This window comes from Oratosquilla oratoria, chromosome 8, assembly GCF_046742065.1.
Source record: "Oratosquilla oratoria isolate Oo_2021 chromosome 8, ASM4674206v1, whole genome shotgun sequence".
In the NCBI taxonomy this organism is placed as follows: Eukaryota; Metazoa; Arthropoda; class Malacostraca; order Stomatopoda; family Squillidae; genus Oratosquilla; species Oratosquilla oratoria.
The window spans coordinates 63,945,674-63,950,486 of NC_134784.1; positions in this window are offsets into that span (position 1 = coordinate 63,945,674).

Below are 4,813 nucleotides of genomic sequence, written 5' to 3' on the forward strand. Positions count from 1 at the left end.
GAAGAAGGCGAAGAAGAAGAAGAAGAAGAAGAAGAAGAAGAAGAAGAAGAAGGCGAAGTAGAAGAAGAAGAACGCGAAGAAGAATAAGAAGGCGAAGAAGAAGAAGAAGAAGGCGAAGAAGAAGAAGAAGAAGAAGAAGGCGAAGAAGAAGAAGAAGAAGGCGAAGAAGAAGAAGAAGAAGGCGAAGAAGAAGAAGAAGAAGAAGGCGAAGAAGAAGAAGAAGAAGAAGAAGAAGGCGAAGAAGAAGAAGAAGAAGAAGAAGAAGAAGAAGAAGAAGAAGAAGAAGAAGAAGAAGAAGAAGAAGAAGAAGAAGAAGAAGAAGAAAGAAGAAGAAGAACGCGAAGAAGAAGAAGAACGCGAAGAAGAAGAAGAAGAAGAAGAAGAAGAAGAAGAAGAAGAAGAAGAAGAAGAAGAAGAAGAAGAAGAAGAAGAAGAAGAAGAAGAAGAAGAAGAAGAAGAAGAAGGCGAAGAAGAAGAAGAACGCGAAGAAGAAGAAGAAGAAGAAGAAGGCGAAGAAGAAGAAGAAGAAGGCGAAGAAGAAGAAGAACGCGAAGAAGAAGAAGAAGAACGCGAAGAAGAAGAAGAAGAAGGCGAAGAAGAAAAAGAAGAAGAAGGCGAAGAAAAAGAAGAAGAACGCGAAGAAGAAGAAGAAGAAGGCGAAGAAGAAGAAGAAGAAGGCAAAGAAGAAGAAGAAGAGCGCGAAGAAGAAGAAGAATGCGAAGAAGAAGAAGAAGAAGAAGAAGAAGAAGAAGGCGAAGAAGAAGAAGAAGAAGGCGAAGAAGAAGAAGAAGAAGGCGAAGAAGAAGAAGAAGAAGGCGAAGAAGAAGAAGAAGAAGGCGAAGAAGAAGAAGAAGAAGAAGGCGAAGAAGAAGAAGAAGAAGAACGCGAAGAAGAAGAAGAAGAAGAAGAAGAAGAAGAAGAAGAAGAAGAAGAAGAACGCGAAGAAGAAGAAGAAGAAGAAGAAGAAGAACGCGAAGAACGCGAAGAAGAAGAAGAAGAAGAAGAAGAAGAAGAAGAAGAAGAAGAAGAAGAAGAAGAAGAAGAAGAAGAAGAAGAAGAAGAAGAAGAAGAAGAAGAAGAAGAAGGCGAAGAAGAAGAAGAAGAAGAAGAAGAAGAAGAAGAAGAAGAAGAAGAAGAAGAAGAAGGCGAAGAAGAAGAAGAAGAAGAAGAAGGCGAAGAAGAAGAAGAAGAAGGCGAAGAAGAAGAAGAAGAAGAAGGCGAAGAAGAAGAAGAAGAAGAAGAAGAAGAAGAAGAAGAAGAAGAAGAAGAAGAAGAAGAAGGCGAAGAAGAAGAAGAAGGCGAAGAAGAAGAAGAAGAACGCGAAGAAGAAGAAGAAGAAGAAGAAGAAGAAGAAGAAGAAGAAGAAGAAGAAGAAGAAGAAGAAGAAGAAGAAGAAGAAGAAGAAGAAGAAGAACGCGAAGAAGAACGCGAAGAAGAAGAAGAAGAAGAAGAAGAAGAAGAAGTATAGTATATATAAATGATATAGACCATGGACTAAAATCTACTGTTTCCAAATTTGCTGATGATACAAAACTGTGCGGAGTGGCAAATGATCACTCAAACCAATTAGATATTCAAGAAGATTTAGATCAATTACAGCAATGGTCTGAAAAGTGGCTAATGAAATTTAACACAAGTAAATGCAAGGTAATGCACATAGGTAAAAATAACAGCAAGTACGATTACAAGTTATTTGGAAATTCGTTAACAAAAGTGGATAGTGAAAAAGATCTCGGCGTAATTATCAGTAACGACCTCAAATCATCCAAGCAGTGTATTTCAGCCTCTGAGAAAGCAAATAAGATTCTGGGATTGATTGCGCGATCTTTTGATTTCAAAAGTCCATCACTCATTAACAAGCTATATAAATCGTTAGTTCGTCCACATTTGGAATATGCTGTTTCCGTATGGTCACCGAATCTCATTAAAGACATTGACAGACTGGAAAAAGTACAACGGCGAGCCACAAAACTGATTCCAAATATCAAAAATAAATCATACGAAAATCGACTTAAGCACATGAATCTGTTTTCCCTAAAAAAGCGTAGACTCAGAGGTGACTTGATACAGGTCTTTAAGATTTTAAAGGGAATTGACAACATCAAAAGTGACCAAATTTTCACATTGAATGAGAATCAGACAAGAAACAATGGTCTCAAACTGTCCGGAAATAGATTCAATTTGGAAGTAGGTAGAAACAACTTTGCCAACCGTGTAGTTAATGAATGGAATAAACTTCCTGCACAGGTAGTGCAATGTAGTTCAGTTCGAAGCTTTAAGAATCATTTAGATAAATACCTAAGTAAGATGCTGTAATTATTATAATTTATGTTATATTATTTGTTTTTGTTTTGTTATAATTTGTCTGTCTGATTTTCATTTATTATTAGTTATGTCAATTTATTATCATTTACTATTTACCTATTTGTTTGTTATTCAACTATACCAATGCATTTACTTATGTATTTTAATTGTTATTTACATTGTTATAGTTTTAATTTATTATTATTATTATTATTATTATTATTATTATTTATTTATTTATTTATTTTTTTATTTTTTTTTTTTTTTTTTTTTTTTTTTTTTTTTTTTTTTTTTTTTTTTTTTTTTTTTGCATCCGACCTAGATATGGATCAAAAGGTCTCCTGTCGGCATGCTTTGCCTTTGTAATCCTTTGTAAAGAAGAAGAAGGAGAAGAAGAAGAAGGCGAAGAAGAAGAACACGAAGAAGAACGCGAAGAAGAAGAAGAGGAAGAAGAAGAAGAAGAAGAAGAAGAAGAAGAAGAAGAAGAAGAAGAAGAAGAAGAAGAAGAACGCAAAGAAGAAGAAGAAGAAGAACGCGAAGAAGAAGAACGCGAAGAAGAAGAACGCGAAGAAGAAGAAAAAGAACGCGAAGAAGAAGAAGAAGAAGAAGAAGAAGAAGAAGACGAAGAAGAAGAGGAAGAAGAAGAAGAAGAAGAAGAAGAAGAAGAAAAAGAAGAAGAAGAAGAAGAAGAAGAAGAAGGCGAAGAAGAAGAAGAAGGCGAAGAAGAAGAAGAAGAAGAAGAAGAAGAAGAAGAAGAAGAAGAAGAAGAAGAAGAAGAAGAAGAAGAACGCGAAGAAGAAGAAGAAGAAGAAGAAGAAGAAGAAGAAGAAGAAGAAGAAGAAGAAGAAGAAGAAGAAGAAGAAGAAGAAGAAGAAGAAGAAGAAGAAGAAGAACGCGAAGAAGAAGAAGAAGAAGAAGAAGAAGAAGAAGAAGAAGAAGAAGAAGAAGAAGAAGAAGAAGAAGAAGAATAAGAAGAAGAACGCGAAGAAGAAGAACGCGAAGAAGAAGAACGCGAAGAAGAAGAAGAAGAAGAAGAAGAAGAAGAAGAAGAAGAAGAAGAAGAAGAAGAAGAAGAAGAAGAAGAAGAAGAAGAAGAAGAAGAAGAAGAAGGCGAAGAAGAAGAACGCGAAGAAGAACGCGAAGAAGAAGAAGAGGAAGAACGCGAAGAAGAAGAAGAAGAAGAAGAAGAAGAAGAAGAAGAAGAAGAAGAAGAAGAAGAAGAAGAAGAAGAAGAAGAAGAAGAAGAAGAAGAAGAAGAACGCAAAGAACGCGAAGAAGAAGAACGCGAAGAAGAAGAACGCGAAGAAGAAGAACGCGAAGAAGAAGAAGAAGAAGAACGCGAAGAAGAAGAAGAAGAAGAAGAAGAACGCGAAGAAGAACGCGAAGAAGAAGAGGAAGAACGCGAAGAAGAAGAAGAAGAAGAAGAAGAAGAAGAAGAAGAAGAAGAAGAAGAAGAAGAAGAAGAAGAAGAAGAAGAAGAAGAAGAGGAACGCGAAGAAGAAGAAGAAGAACGCGAAGAAGAAGAAGAACGCGAAGAAGAAGAAGAAGACGAAGAAGAAGCAGAAGAAGAAGAAGAAGAAGAAGAAGAAGAAGAAGAAGAAGAAGAAGAAGAAGAAGAAGAAGAAGATGATGATGAAGAAGAAGAAGAAGAAGAACGCGAAGAAGAACGCGAAGAAGAAGAAGAAGAAGAAGAAGAAGAAGAAGAGGAGGAGGAGGAGAAGGGAATACAGGGGTGGTAGGGAAGAGGAGGAAGAGAAACAGAATATCAGGAAGAATAACAAAAAAAAATAGAAAAAATAAAGAGAGAAGAAGGAATAGGATGAGAAGAAAAAGAGGTAGCAAGGGGAGGAGGACAAGAGAGAGAGAGAGAGAGAGAGAGAGAGAGAGAGAGAGAGAGAGAGAGAGAGAGAGAGAGAGAGAGAGCGAGGGACTGAGAAGAAAGTATTGACTTTGTATTGATAATTTGTCCATAATGATTCGTATACTATCATATGAGTAAAAAGTACATATAATTAAACTGTGAATCTTCATTTTTTTATATTTGCTAAAACAAGTATTGATATAATCTAATTACATATTGATTTATAGAACTTGGATCAATGCTGTACTTTAAAAGACTATGTTAGCTCTCGAAATTCTTTTCCTCAGCTAAGATGGAATTCTGAATGTAAATAGTTAAAAATATCTCCAGTAATATCTTCGTACTGTGTTATTTTTCCTTTCTCGTTTTTGCCTACCGTCAGAACGTTTTACTCAAGTGAGGAGAACAGTATATATGACGACATAATTATTAATATTTCAATGAGGCCTTCAAAAGTGCAGAGCCTAACAGAGGCGTAGTTATGGCTGCACCGGCGCGTCAGAGGAGGGTTTCTGTAAGATGAACCGAGCAATAATAAACTCTCTCAGGCGCTGGGAATAACAAAGAAATGTTGTAAGGGTCCTTTGGCTGGTTGGCGCCGCGAAGCTCCACAAACTAATTTAGGTAACACTTGAAACAACTTGACCC